Source organism: Mustela nigripes, chromosome 1 (genome assembly GCF_022355385.1).
Source record: "Mustela nigripes isolate SB6536 chromosome 1, MUSNIG.SB6536, whole genome shotgun sequence".
Lineage (NCBI taxonomy): Eukaryota > Metazoa > Chordata > Mammalia > Carnivora > Mustelidae > Mustela > Mustela nigripes.
The window spans coordinates 5523319-5539796 of NC_081557.1; the positions used below are offsets into that span (position 1 = coordinate 5523319).

At 37.8% G+C, this 16478-nt stretch overlaps 1 long non-coding RNA gene across 1 annotated transcript in view; it reads right to left on the reverse strand.

Annotated features, from left to right (window-relative positions):
- Positions 1-521: 521 nt before the first annotated feature.
- The window catches only part of LOC132018097 (uncharacterized), a 19287-nt gene continuing 3330 nt past the window's right edge, over positions 522-16478 (reverse strand). Inside the window, exons 3-4 of the long non-coding RNA XR_009404450.1 lie at positions 11329-11382; positions 522-3827 (exon numbers count right to left, since the gene is read on the reverse strand). This is a non-coding gene — a long non-coding RNA (uncharacterized LOC132018097). The remainder of the gene's footprint in view (positions 3828-11328; positions 11383-16478) is intronic.

The window sequence follows — 16478 nt, forward strand, 5'->3', positions numbered from 1 at the left end:
ATCAACTGCACCACCCAGGTACCCCAATATTTATTCTACATCTTAATGCTAACTACAGACATTTAGATAAGTTTGTGAACTTTTTGTATGAATTTTTTAAATAAATACCTATACCTACTTTATCAAAAGCACTTCCTTATAATATAAAAGCATTTTATAATAAAACAATTACAAATTAGGTTCTACATACAGTCAAACTTCTAAAAAGATAATATTGCAGATGAAGTAGTTGCCATCAGACTGATTTGTCTAAGCCTATGAAGCTAATAGATTTTCTCATTACAACTTAGTATTTCAAATTTAAATTACAAAGAGAATTTAAAGAAATACCACTTGGACAATCTCAATCTTCCCCGTAAAAACAGAAGGTAAATTTGTTTAGATGAGTTCAAGTAGGTTGAAACATACAGTATCAAAATTAAACGATTTTTAACTTTATAAGGGTTTTCAATAAATAAAAGAATAATTATTGAAAACCCTTATAAAGTTAAAAATTCTACTTATATTTGTAGTGTGCCCAGTGTTACGATTTATACTAGCAACATTTGGCAGCTTGGAAATAAGAATGGGAAAAACAAACAGAAGGGGTTTATTCAAGCTTAAAGGCGGTAAGGAAAGATAGAAAATCAAGGCAGCAGGGGATTATACTGGCCCAAGTGGTTAATTAACCATGGGTAGGGAGGCCAGAAGCAGTGTCAATATAGAGAAGGAAAGGGGAAAATGACAGTTCAAAAAATGTCAATTTCATATAACTACTTCTTTTTTCTTTCTTTTAAAATTTTATTTACATTCAAGCTAGTTAACATATAGTGTAGTATTAGTTTCAGGGGTAGAATTTAGTGATTCATCACTTACATGTAACACCCAGTGTTTATTACAAGTGTCCTCTTTAATGCTCAACACCTGTTTACCCCCCATCCACATACCCACCTCCCCTCCAGCAACCCTTTGTTCCCTATAGTTAAGAGTTTCTTATGGTTCAATGAGATACCACCTCACACCATTCAGAATGGCTAAAAGTAACAAGTCAGGAAATGACAGATGCTGGCGAGAATGCAGAGAAAGGGGAACCCTCCTACACTGTTGGTGGGAATGCAAGCTGGTGCAACCACTCTGGTAAACAGCATGGGGTTTCTCAAAAAGTTGAAAATAGAGCTACCCTATGATCCAGCAATTGCACTACTGGGTATTTACCCTAAAGATACAAATGTAGTGATCCAAAGGGGCACATGCACCCGAATGTTTATAGCTGCAATGTCCACAATAGCTAAACTATGGAAAGAACCTAGATGTCCATCAACAGATGAATGGATGAAGATGTGATATATACACACAATGGAATACTACACAGCCATCAAAAGAAACAAAATCTGGGCGCCTGGGTGGCTCAGTGGGTTAAGCCGCTGCCTTCGGCTCAGGTCATGATCTCAGGATCCTGGGATCGAGTCCCGCATCGGGATCCCTGCTCAGCAGGAAGCCTGCTTCCTTCTCTCTCTCTCTGCCTGCCTATCTGTCTACTGTGAACTCTCTCTGTCAAATATATAAATAAAATCTTAAAAAGAAATGAAATCTTGCCATTTGCAATGATGTGGATGGAACCAGAGGGTATTATGCTGAGCGAAATAAATCAATCAGAGAAAGACGATTATCATATGATCTCCCAGATATGAAGAATTTGAGAGGCAACGTGGGGGGGCTTAGGGGGTAGGGAAGGAAAAAATGAAGTAAGATGGGATCAGGAGGGAGACACAACATAAGAGACTCTTAATCTCACAAAACAAACCGAGGGTTGCTGGGGGAAGGAGGACAGGGAGAGGGTGGTTGGGTTATGGACATTAGGGAGGGTATGTGCTATGGTGAGTGCTGTGAAGTGTGTAAACCTGGTGATTCACAGACCTGTACCCTTGGGGCAAATAATACATTAAATGTTATAAAAAATTAAAAATTAAAAAAAAGTTTATGGTTTGCCTCCATTTCTGTTTTTATCTTATTTTTCCTTCCCTTCCCCTATGTTCACCTGTTTTGTTTCTTAAATTCCACAAGTGAAATCATATGGTATTTGTTTTCCTCGAACTTATTTCACTTGGCATAATACAGTCTATTTCCATCCATGATGTTGCAAATAGCAAGACTGCATTCTTTCTGATGGCTCAGGAATATTCCAGCCTGTGTGCGTGCGTGTGCGTGTGTGTGTGTACATCATATCTTTAACCACCCATCAGCCAATGGACATTTGAGCTCTTTCCATATTTTGGATACCATGGATAGTACTGCTATAAACACTGGGGGGGGGGATTTATTTTAAACCTGGTATATAATCCACACCATATATTTCACTATTCTAAGTGCCTTTTAGTACACTCACAAGGTTATACAACAATCACCACTAACTCCAGAACATTTTCACTACACCAAGAAGAAAAACTCATACCCATTAATACTAACGCCCCATTCCTCCCTTCTCCCTCTACTCTCCTTTGTACATTTCATATAAATAGAATCATACAATGTGTGGCGTTCTGTATCCAGCTTCTTTCACTTAGCGTATTTCCAATTTTCATCCATGTTGTAACATATACCAAGACTTCATTATTTTTAATGGCTGAATACTACTCCATTGTGTGAATAGAGCACATCTCGCTCATTAATTAACGGACATTTGTGTTGTTTTCAGTTTTGGGCTATTATGTATAATGCTGCCATAAATATTAGTGCATGAGATTTTGTGTGGACACTGCTGAGTAAAGATAACTCTATGTTTAACTCTTTTCGAGGAACCTCCAAACTGTTTTTTCAAAGTGGCTGCACCGGGACACCTGGGTGGCTCAGTTGGTTAAGCAGCTGCCTTCGGCTCAGGTCATAATCCCAGCGTCCTGGGATCGAGTCCCACATCAGGTTCCTTGCTCCACAGGGAGCCTGCTTCTCCCTCTGACTCTGCCTTCCACTCTGTCTGCCTGTGCTCGCTCTCTGACAAATAAATAAAATAAAATCTTCAAAAAAAAATCAGGTAAATCAAAGTGGCTGCACCATTTTACATTCCTACCAACAAAGTACGAGGGTCCCTGTTATTAATATGCTTATCAATACCTGTTACTTTTTAAATTAGTCATATTAGTAGGGTATTAAGTAGTATCTCATTATGGTTTTTTTTTTAAGATTTTATTTATTTGAGAGAGAGACACACGAGTGGGGAGGAAGGGCAGAGAGAGAGGGAGAAGCAGGCTACATGCTTGAGCAGGGAACCCGATGCGGGGCTCAATCCCAGGATCCCTAGATGATGACCCAAGCCAAAGGCAGATGCTCAACTGACTGAACCACTCCGGCACCCCTCATTATGGTTTTGGTTTTCATTTCCCTAAAAAGATGTTGAACATTTTCTCATGGGTTTATTGGCCATTTATATAGATAAATGTTGTCTTCACCTGCTCAGGCTGCCATAACAAAATATCACAGACTAGGAGGCTTAACCAGTGGAAATTTACTTCACACGGATTTGAAGGCTGAGAAGTCCAGTGTCAGGGTGCCAACAATTCAGTTCCCAGTGAGAGCACTTGCAGACAGTTGCCTTTTCATTGTGTCCTCACATAGCTTTTCCTGGGTAGGTGCACTTGGGAGAGATATTACTCTTTCTTCCTCTTCTTATAAAAGCACTAATCCCAGGGGCACCTGGGTGGATCAGTTGGTTGGGCAACTGCCTTCAGCTCAGGTCATGATCCCGGAGTCCTGGGATGGAGTCCCACGCTGGCCTCCCAGCTCCATGGGGAGTCTGCTTCTTCCTCTGATCTTCTCTCCTCTCATGCTCTCTCTCTCTCCCAAATAAAGAAAATCTTAAAAAAAAAAAAAAAAAAAGCACTAATCCCATCATAAAGGTCCCATCCTCATGACCTAATCTAACCCTAATTACCTCCCAAAGGCCTCATCTCCAAATACCCTTGCATTGGGGATTAGGGCTTCAACATATGAATTTTGGGAGGACACAAACATTCAATTCATAACAAACATCTATTCATATCTTTTCCCTATTTTAAAATTAGTTGTCTTTTTATTGTTGAGTTGTAAAAGTTGTTTTTGCACTCTGGATATTAGACTCCTATCAGATACTTGATTTGAAAATATTTTCTCCCATTCTGTAGGTTGTCTTTTCTCTCTTTTTAAAAATTTTTTTTCTCGGTTTTATTGAGGTACAATTGCTATATAACAGTGTGTAAAGTTAAGGTGTACAACCTGTAAATCTGATACTTACATGTTCCAAAAGCATTACTGCCCTAGCCTAAGCTAATACTTCCATCACATCATGTAATTATTATCTCTTCACTTTCCTGATGGTGCTTTTTCTTTTTTTTTTTTTTTAAGATTTTATTTATTTGACAGAGACACAGGGAGAGAATGAACACAGCAGGGGGCGTGGGAGAGAGAGAATAAGGCTTCCCACAGAGCAGGGAGACCGATGTGGGGCTCAATCCCAGGACCCTGGGATCATGACCTGAGCTGAAGGCAGCCCCTCAATGGCTGAGTCACCCAGGCCCCCTGATAGTGCTCTTTGAAATACAAAAGTTTTTAATATTGTTGACATCCAATTTATCTATTTTTTCTTTGGTTGCTTGTGCTTTAAATGTCCTATGAAGATTTACACCTATATTTTCTTGTTTAAGAGTTTTATAGTTTTAGCTCTTATATCTAGGTCTTTGATCCATTTTGAGTTAACTGTTATATATAGTGTCATATGACTTTTTTAAATGTGCTAAGTGGGTAACCATAAAGTCTACTCCGGAAATAATACTCAAAATGTCCCTTCTTCCTATACCAGCCAAATTCACTGCCACAGGCTGCTAACATGGTCTGCTATGGAGATGAAAGCGATATGATAACCCAAGAGGCCAGAGTTGGAGCAATAAGTGCCCACTTGATTACACAATGAGGAGTAACAACAGTCCAAGGATTTTAAGCCAAAGCAGGTACAATGTAGGCTAGCTTCCACTAACTACTGAATAAAAGCCACTTGCCTACAGGATGAGCCAACTCCCAGGATCTCTGATGTTAAGAGCTCTCCTTTTCTTCTTCCTCTACCTACCCTACCTCAAAAGGAAAAGAAACATGTCAATGTTCATGTTTTTTCCATCTCCTTTCCCTTCATATCAAATCTTGAATATATTCTCAATAGTGAAGTATGATTATATATGTTTAACAGGGAAAAGAGAAAAGAAATATTAAGGAAGCAAAAGACGACAAATTGATTTTTTTAAAGATTTTATTTTTTAAGTAATCTCTATACCCACCATGGGGCTCAAACTCACAACCCTGAAATCAAGAGTTGCATGTTCCACAGACTGAGTTAGTCAGGCATCCTAACAAATTCATTTATTTTAATATATGAGAATTTATATAATTTTATAAAAGAGAATTTAATAATTCTCTTGATCTCCAATCAATCTTCTCTTTACAAAATCTTGCTACATGTTATGCAAATTTAGCAGCAAGAGACTGTTTTGGATGTACCAAAAGTTTTAGGATTAAATGTGGACTCATAGGGTAACCAATGTCCTATGACCCCACAAATTCTTCTCTTGCTTCTAAATTTAATATATGAGGCTGAGGTAAAACTCAGTCTCCTCATCTCAGAAAAAGAAATGATAACACGTAAGTCTGACCTACCTCTGGAGAATGAATGAGATCATGTCTACAAAATGAGCTCCTGGGGAAAAAGTGTTAGATGAGTACTGAGTCTTAGACTTGCTGATCTTGTAAGACATAAAATTAAAATAGAATTTAATCTTTGAATATGAGAATTTCAGGTTTAAAAATATGTATTAGGTCAGACATCCAAGAGTTCACCATCATGAATTTCTCACTCAGTGATCAGCAAGCCTGGACCCATCAATCTCTCTAATGTACAAAAAGGATGACTTTCCACTTCCTTTCACAACATATTAACAAAGAGGACAAAATTAAACTAAACTTTTTTATAAAAAATCCCTGACAGCAAAAGGGAACACAACAAAGAGGTAAAAACTAGACTATCATAATCATATAACTATACATCAATAGCACAGCTGTCTTCCCTACTTTCAAGGATTAGTATTCTTATCTAGTTTTCTTTCTGAAGGAAAAAAAAAAGGCCGTAAATTTTCTGACTTGGGAAAAACAATTGAACACGACTGGTTAAGCTGTATTTTACAAGAGTTAAATTATGTCAATAAACATGGGAATGAGGAGGAGCTAATTAAAAAATAAAAATAAATCAAAATAATATGAATAAAAAAACAGCAAAACAGGGACCTATAAACACAAGATTTTTCATATTCCTTCATCTTATCACTCTCTTCTACCCTTTCTTTTTTTTTACTTTTCTTCACTAGCATAGGACATGATAGGAAGTAGATCTGGACAAGAAGGATAAACTAAAATCATTATATTTTGCTAAATAGATTTTTATGATAGAAGTAATTCTACATAAATGGGTAAGCAGATATATAATGGATATAAAATGGATTTCTATATATAAATGGATAAGCATATCACACAAAATAATAGTGCATATATCAATATGAAGTAATGAGAGTTTTTAAACACTTAAGAATTTGTCTATACTAATGGACACCATCCTTCAAAGTACAAAAGTTATTCTAATTGACAGAGACCTAGCATCTGGTCTGAGGTGTTATCCTAATAAGCAACTGGGAGTCATCAAGGTAGGAACTTAAAGAAATATTTAAATTCATATATAAATGAATAAATAATAATCCTATACAATAAAAGGAAAACTAACCAAAGTTCAGTAAGATTAGATAATGGAGAAAAGAAAAAAGAAGATGCCAAAAAACCCTCAAAATTTATAAGCTTGGAAAATTATGAATGTTAGTATCACTGAAAGAAATGGAGACATTACAGAGCAAGTTAGTAGCAAGAAAATGAAACCCATTTCAGATATGTTGCACATATATTTCAAAGGAACCTTCAAATGGAATAGTTTAATTGACAATCAAAGCTGAAAACATATTAGTGATAGAAAAAAAATAAATCTCATCAGCATAGAATTGATATTAAAACTTTAAAAGTAGAAAAGCTATCTGAAGTAAATACAGAATAATAATACAGAATAATGAATGGAAGAAAGGTATATGGGTGACTGAACTTTAAGGATTATCCTCTAGGTTACCAAAGAAGCACCTTGAATTTACGTACCTCCATTACAGTACTATACTCTGATATAGTATGTGATAATCACATTACATTTTATTTTCAGATCTACCTCTCCCTATGACTTCCTGTGGCAAGGTGGATGTTCAATTAAATGTTTTCAGGATAAAAGTAAGAACAGTTAGGAAGCAGAGAATAAAGTGAGCAAGAAAGAGAACATAAACCATACAGAGGAAGTAAAAAAGGAGAGATTATCTTGATTACTTCTTATTCCAACATAAATAAAACACCCCAAAATAAGAGCCTGTTTGTATACAAATAGAGGTATTCCAGAGCCAGTGAAAAATACCTATACAATCCTGATAGAACAGACTGAAGGAAAGAAAATTAAAGGTGGATGGCTCTACAACAGCACAGTTCCCCAAAGAGAGATCAGACCTTATTTTAGGCAATGAGAAACAACAACCAAGCAATGAAGAGAACAAAACAGTTAAGGTGAATTCAGAGGCATACTGTTAATTTTATATAGATAATTAATTTTTTTTTAACATCTGGAAATCTGATGGTTAATGAATCAGCCATCAGAAACTTTCTAATGAAGCTAATTAAACAGTGTAAAGACTTGTGAATGGACCAATTTAAAACAGTTCATTATGAGGCACCTGGGTGGCTCAGTGGGTTAAGCCTCTGCCTTTAGCTCAGGAAATGATCTCAGGGCCCTGGGCTCAGGTCATGATCTCAGGATCCTGGGATCAAGCCCCACATCGGGCTCTCTGCTCTGCAGGGAGCCTGTTTCCCCCCTCCCAACTCCGCCACCCTCTCCGTCTGCCTACTTGTGATCTCCCTCTGTCAAATAAATAAATAAAATCTTTTAAAAAAATAAAGCAATTCATTAATAATGTTATAGGAATCCTAAATAAATAACCATAGTAATAAAGCCATAGTTAATGGTGCATAAACCAAAGAGCTAAGGGATTTAAATCTTAAACTTGGACAATTTCCTTTGTGAGTTTCACTGAGTCATTTTTATTACTAATTAGTAAAATAAATAGCATTATTGACTGGAGGTTAGTATTATGAGCCTGGAAAATTGGCTGAAGTTGGCTATTAAATGTGATTAACTATGATTAAATGACTCAATTTTTATTGTCTAATTGATATGTAATACAAAAAGTTAGCCACCTATACCTTATCACCAAGGATATAAAAATAAATAAATAGGGGCACCTGGGTGGCTCAGTGGGTTAAGCCGCTGCCTTCAGCTCAGGTCATGATCTCAGGGTCTTGGGATCGAGTCCCGCATCGGGCTCTCTGCTTAGCAGGGAGCCTGCTTCTCTCTCTCTCTCTCTCTCTGCCTGCCTCTCCATCTACTGTCAAATAAATAAATAAAATCTTTAAAATAAATAAATAAATAAATATGCATAAAATTGCTGTGAGCTTTTAAAAGAATTAAAACTAAGTTACTATGACACAAACTGTTTAAATTTTGTGTTAACATAATAACAGGTGGTTATTCCATACCCTAATTCAACTCAAAATCTTCTCTCCAGGTATTAACAGTGATAATAAATCCATTCCCTTGTACCTACATAGGTTTTTCACTTTTCTCAAAGCACTTTCACAAATATTAATTGAAGAAATTATATTAGATACAATCTGATCGCTGACTGTACAGGTGTGTTAAGTATAGGCTTATGTTTCAGGAAATATTCCTATTACTTCCTTAGTGCTAATAACAACATACTCCCTGTTATTTACATGGATTTGCACTTCTTTCAAAGCATTTTCACACATATTAACTAAAGCAGTTGCCTTAAGAATGATCTTTCCATTCCTTGATCACCCAAATGGCAGAATTCAAAAAAGAAGAGGACTAAAGATTGATAAATAGGCTAGATGGTTTTGAGGTAGTTAACTCATAATTCTTAAAGCTGGACTTGGGCTTCTCAAAGTCTGAGAATCAGAGCAATCTCTCCAGGATAATAAGCTGATTCTCCTTTTCTTCCAGACATAGGCTTTGGGAGGCAGTAGAATTAATTGATTAAAAGATCTTAGGTATATGCATAAGGAAGACACCAAATCTGTCTTGATCATCTCTATAACCCCTCCATGTCAAGCACAAAGCTAAGTGTATAGTTAATGCTCAATGAATCGTCGTTATGATGATTACCACAGGAGAACATTCTACTCAAGGTTTCACAGAATTTTTGTTATGGAGCTATTGTCCACCACAATTACTGCCTTCAAATGTGTGCACACCAAGAAGAACCTAAGATGGGGGAGCACCTGGGTGGCTCAGTCAGTTAAGTGTCTGCCTTTGGCTCAGGTCGTGGTCCAAGGTCCTGGGATTGAGCCCCGCATTAGGCTCCCTTCTTGATGGAGTCTGCTTGGCCCTTTCCCTCTGGCCCTCCTCTAACCGCAGCTCATGCTCCCTCACTCACACACAAGCTCTCTCTCTCAAATAAAATCTTTTTTTAAAATAAATAATAAAAAATTTTTAAAAGAAAGAAATAAGATTCACAGAGCAAAAAGCTGAGGTCCATTAAGAATCTAGGATACAGAGGCACCTAGGTGGCTCAGATGGTAAAAAGTATCTGACTCTTGTGATCTCTGTCAAATAAAAAAATAAATAATTTTTAAAAAAATTATTTTGTAAGGAGGAGCAAGATGGTGGAGGAGCAGGGGACCTAAATTTTTCTGGTCCCAGGAATATAGCTAGATAGTTATCCAATCATTCTGAACAGCCTACAAACTCAACAGGAGATCAAAGAAAAGAGCAGCAATCCTATGAACAGAAAAGTGACCACTTTCTAGAAGGTCTCTTCTGATTTGTTTTGTGTATATTCTTCTGGGGTCATTGTTACCCTTTTAGCATTTTGTTCTCTCATTCATCTGTTCTTCTCTGGACAAAATGACAAGGTGGAAAAACTCACCTCACAGAGAAAAACAAGTATCATATGATCTCACTGATATGAGGAATTTGACAAACAAGACAGAGGATCATAGGGGAAGGGAGAGGAAAATGAAACAATACAAAACCAGAGAAGGAGACAAGGGGAAAATGAAACAATACAAAACCAGAGAAGGAGACAACCAAAAGAGACTCTTAATCTCAGGAAACAAACCAAGGGTTGCTGGAGGGATGGGACAGCTGGGTGATGGACACAGCAGAGGGTATGTGCCACGGTGAGTGCTGTGAATTGTATAAGACTGATGAATCACAGACCTGTATCCTGAAACAAATAATACATTATATACGTTTTTAAGATTTTATTTATTTGGCAGAGAGAGACACACCGAGAGAGGGAACACAAGCAGGGGAAGAAGCAGGCAGAGGAAGACAGAGGAAGAAGCAGGCTTCCTACTGAGCAGGGAGCCCGATGTGGGGCCCAATCCCAGGACCCTGGGACCATGACCCAAGCCGAAGGCAGATGCCCAATGACTGAGCCACCCAGGCACCCCTATATTACATGTTAATTTTTTAAAAAATTCTTTTTTAAATAAAAGGTATAAGCTTGCAAAAAAAATTTTTTGTAAAATTTGTAAATTAACCACACATTAGGAAAAGGCCCATTAAATAATTTACAAACCACACAACTATAGAAGATAAACATGAAAGCACAACAATTCTCAGATCATTTTGATCTCCTTAAAATAAATGTATATCCTTTTGGTTTAGATTATTCTCAAGTCAAAGGAAAGAAGAGCTAAAACCAGGGTCACCAAAACTTCCTAAACCATACCAACTTTGGCATGTGGAGTACAGTATTAAAACTGGCCAAAACAATTTATAATGCCTTCTCCACGCATTATTTCTTTGAGGTAGATGGAAACAAATACTTTACCAAAAATTTTATTTTGTATCTGTGATAATTTTGCCTGAAGTTGTATAGATAGTATTCAGAGAAGCTAGAGACCTAGTTATCTTGTTCATTCCTGTATCTATACAATTTTATACATCATCTTTCTGTAGGATTGCCAGATAAAATACAGGACAAAATATTGCATGGAACACACTTACACTACAAAATTACTCATTGTTTTTCTGAAATTAAAATTTAAGTGGGCATCCTGTATTTTTATTTGCTAAATCTGGCAACACTATCATTCAGTTTGTCTGTTTTAGAAAATACCAAATTCACTGCCAGGAAGAGACTTAATCTCACAAAAGTAGAGTAATTCTTTCTTTACCTTTTAGGAACTTCTTGAGAACCAAACCACCGTAAATGCTTCCTGCAGAAGCAACTGTAAGAAACAGAATACAAAGAAATATCACAAACAATTAAACAGATTTATCTAAAGAATCTAATGGGAGCCTAAAAACAGTTTATAGATACAGAACATAAAAAAGGTGACCACTTTGTAATGGGTTTATTAAAAATGGAGACACCAAAGAAGCATTATGAGGCTGGCAACTCTCTGGCAGCAGAATAACTTTTTGGAGATGAGAACTAAATGGCAAGTCTTTTTCACCTATTCCCAATACCAAGACCCCTTCTTTAGGTATTACTATTCCTGAGAGAAAATGATTATAGGAAGAGTGCAAACTATAGCTAGTAATCAGAATATATCATGCCAATAACCCACCTTCCAGTGTAAGATTCAATTTAAAAATTTGGCCCTTCTTTTAAATAATTTATTCCCTAGTAGAAAATATTAGACTATCAGGTAAGAATTCTTCATATCTAGAGTTCTAACTCTGAATATCAAAACATTTACACCAACAATCTTTTTTAAAAAAAAATTTTTAAGTAAACTCTTACCCCTCAATGTGGGGCTCAAACTCACAGCCCTGAGATCAAGAGTCACATGCTCAACTGCCTGATCCAGCCAGGTGCCCCTAGAGCAATGATACCTCAGGGGAAGAGGATGAAAAATGAAGCAGGTACCTAAGCCCTCAGAACCATCTAGAGACTTTTTCTAAATTGAACATCTCTCCCCCAGAGGGTTAACCCACAGTTAAGAATCTAAGAATCGCTGCTATAGGAACCAATGAAAATGTGTGTGTCTCTCTCTAGAAATGTATATTCCTCAGGCAGGGGAAAGAGGCTAAGTAGAACTTAACAGTGAGAGGCAATCGTTCTCTAAATGTGTGCAGTCAAAATACAGTAGCCACTAGATACATGTAGCTATTTAAATTTAAATTTAGCTAAATTAAAACAAATGAAAAGTAAGATTCCTCTGTCACACTAGCCATATTTCAAGTGGTCATTAGCCAAGGGTGGCTAATGGCTACTGTGCTAAACAGCACAGATAGAGAACATTTCTGTCATCACAATAAATTCTACTGAAATTCTATTAGAACGGGGATTTAGGGTGCATGGGTGGCTCAGTGCATTAAGCCTCTGTCTTCAGCTCAGGTCATGATCTCAGGGTCCTGGGACTGATTGAGTCCGGCGTCAGGCACTCTGCTTGGTGGGGAGCCTGCTTCCTCCTCTCTCTCTACTTCTGATCTCTCTCTCTCTCTGTCAAATAAATAAATAAATAAAATCTTTAAAATAAAAAAAAAAAAAGAACAGGGCTTTACATTTCCAGATTTTGAATGATTTAAGCCCCACATCGGGCTCTCTGCTCAGGAGGGAGCCTGCTTCCCCCTCTCTCTCCGCCTGCCTCTCTGCCTACTTGTGATTTCTCTCTCTGTCAAATAAATGAATAAAATCTTTAAAAAAAATCATCTCAGGGTGCCTGGGTGGCTCAATCAGTTAAGCATCTGCCTTCAATTCAGGTCATGATCGTGAGGTCCTGGGATGGAGCTCCACATCAGGCTTCCTGCCTCTCCCTCTCCATCTGCCACTCCCCCGGTTTGTGCTCTCTCTGTCAAATAAAAAGTAAAATCTTTTAAAAAAAATATTATCTTTCTTCTTAACATTCTTCACAGGCACACACTGGTTCTAACTTGAGAGCAGATCACTGGGACAGGGATGGCAGGTGGTGGCAGGCCTACACTAGTGATTACTGAGGAACTGAACATTAATAAGAAAAAAAAATAGAACCAATATACCTCACAGTGCATCCATGATAATTCTCAATTGCATATGTCACACTGTCTCCTCAAACATTCTTTTTAATTTTAACAAGTACCATATCAACTATTGTTGGAAATAGGTCACTTTCAGGGCACCTGGGTGGCTCAGTCAGTTAAGCGGCTGCCTTCAGTTCAGGTCACGATTCCAGGATCCTGGGATCGAGTCCCGCATTGGGCTCCCTGCTCAGCAGGAGGCCTGTTTCTCCCTCTCCCTGCTGCTCCCCTACTTGTGTGTGTGCTTTTTCCGTCAAATAAATAAACAAAAATCTTAAAAAAAAAAAAAAAGAAGAAGAAGAAGAAGAAGAAAGAAAGAAAAGAAAAGAAAAGAAAATGGGTCATTTTCAGTGAATGTACTCAGAGAGCAATTATCCTGCCTGCTCCACACCCTTTCCAGCCCCCAATTTTCAGCTATCCTTCTAATGTCTCTGTAATAAAGTAATGAAGAGATATCCTTCAAATGCAAAGATAACAACACAGACTTATACGTAAAACATCATTTTTAAAGCAACAGCAATGGAGCACTTGGGTGGTTCAGTGGGTTAATCCTCTGCCTTCAGCTCAGGTCATGATCTCAGGGTCCTGGGATCGAGCCCCACATTGGGCTCCTGCTCAACAGGGAGCCTGCTGCCTCCTCTCTCTGCCTGCCTCTCTGCCTGCTTGTGATCTCTCTCTCTGTCAAATAAATAAAATCTTTTAAAAATAAAAAATAATAAAATAAAATAAAACAACAGCATTCCCCAAAATTCCCTCTAAAGAAGAGCAAATGATTTTTTTTTTAAAAAGAGCTATGAGGTCAAATATGTTTGGGAAATATTGTATACTATTGCCCATTTTTGAAGATTCATGGTCTACAGTAGCATATCAAAGGTTTTGAGAAGATATAATGAAACTCATTTAATGGTTTTTTTTTTTCAAGACCAAATGGGGAGGGTGGGGAGGGTGGGGAGTAGAGGGAGAGAGAGAATCTTAAGCAGGTTCCACACCCAGTGCAGAGACCAATGTAGGGCTCACTCTCACAACCCTGAGATCACAACCAGAGCCAAAATCAAGAGTTGGTTGCTCAACCAACTGAGACACCCCAGCACCCCTCATTTGGTTTTCATCAGCATTCCCCAAATTTATATGAATACAAACTCCTTCCTCATAATTCATATAAACATTCTGTAGCACACTATGAAAAACACTGCAATAAATAATGTGTTAAAGACTTCATCAATTACTGATGGAAAAACTCTGTAGTGATCTCTTCAGTTTCTCATAGATGGGTCATTCTAGCAATAAAATTTGCTCATGTTGTGAGTTGAATTTTGTGCTTCTGAAAGAGATTTTGAAGAACTAAGCCCCAGTACTTGTGAATATGTCTTTGAAACAGGGTCTTCACAAATGTAATCAAATTAAGATGAGGTCATACTGGTTATGGTGGACCTAAATCCAATTGGTGTCCTTTTAAGACTACATAGAGACACAGACGGAGACTATCCCATGAAGGCAGAGGCAGAGACTGAAGTGATACGCCTAAAAGCCAACACCAAGATCTTGCTGGCAATCACCAAAGGAAAAGAGAGAGGCATGGAATAGATTCCTTGCTCAGAGTGTCCAGAAGGAACCAACCCTACTTAGACCTTGATTTTGGACTTTTGGCCTCCATACCTGTGAGGGAATAAACTTATTTTATGTTTGTGGTACTTTTTAATAGCAGCCCTAGAAAACTAATACATGGTTTTTCATCATCAGAGATTTCAGACCAAATACACCACTTCATACTTTCAAGCAAAGATGACAGACTAAGGGGCGCCTGAGTAGCACAGTTGGTCAGGCATCAGACTCTTGGTTTCAGCTCAGGTCATGATTCTGATCAGGATCACAAGATAGAGCCCTCTTTGGGGCTCCATGCTGGGCATGGAATGGAGCCTGCTTCCAAGTCTCTCTCTCTGCCCTTCCCCAGCTAGTTCTCTAACTCCTGTCTCTAAAATAAATAAATAAATCTTTTAAAAGATGACAGATTGAACATACCCATTATTTCTACCACCTCCTGAAACTGCAATAAAACAACAGAAGGGGTATTTTTTAAGAGGAATAAACCGACTAGGACAGAGAAGAAACAAAGATGATGATATTTAAATTCTAGAAACTGAAAAGCAGAAGGACAAGTGGGATAGGATTCAGGGGACCTTAGAAATTGAATTATAATCCAAAAAAGAGAACGGCCAAGAAACAACCCAAATGACGCTACAAAATCCCCCAAAGATTCAGGAATGGTAGAATTGGGAACCTTCAGAATTAGAGGTGGCATGGGAGCTAAAATAAGGAGAGTTGGTTGAAAAAATGAATTTAAGAAGTAGTCAGGTCTTTAGATGCTTTGCTCCACTAGCATTCTAGGGACTGACCCTTCCTAACCTTGGCAGGCAGTGGAGAAAGGGTTATCCTTTGATAAAGACAAAGCATGGGTTTTTGAGTTGAGGACCAAAGTTGTATTAAAAATAACTGGCCTGAATGAACATAAAGACTAAATGCTGAGATACCTCTCTTACCCCTCCATCCCAGAAGATTCACAATCTGGCCTTTTCTCTCTCATAGTGAGAGGCTATGAATTTACACATAGAAAAATCTAGCAGAATGCATATTGAATGTTAATTAGTAATTATCTCAAGGGATGAAAAGACTAGAAAGTCTCCCTTTCCATAATATATGTGTCTGTAATGTTGGAATGCTTTATAAACATGTATCACCCTTCCTTCTACCAAAAAATTATGAAAATTATTACATAAAGATGAGAGACAATGAAGACAATAAAAAGGTCCCTATATTTCACATGGTCTGAACAAGTCCATTAAGCTCAAAATGCCTATGGAATTGGGTTTTTGCCAAAAGCTACTACTATGGCTCAAGTCCTCAACCCTGCTACCTTGGCCAGTTTATTGGATTAGAATCAATTCATAAACTAACACAACCATATACAGACCAGCATCACCATAGCTATCTAGCTAACCAAAACTCTCTTATGCATGGTGGGAACTCTGTCCAGTCAGAATGGAGTTCATGCACAGTAAGAGCAAACCAACCTATCATACTTCTCTCAAGGATGTGTACTACTAGTACCCAAAGAGAAGACAGGGCATTCCAGTTCAGTGACACAATGTCTTGTAGAGTCTAAAGCACTATTCAGCCTCAGCTGGTACTCAGGATGACTCCCCTAAGGCTGATGGGATAATTTCATCCCCAAGTATCCTTCAGTAAACCTAGATGGTACTCAGGATGACTCCCCTAAGGCTGATGGGATAATTTCATCCCCAAGTATCCTTCAGTAAACCTAGAT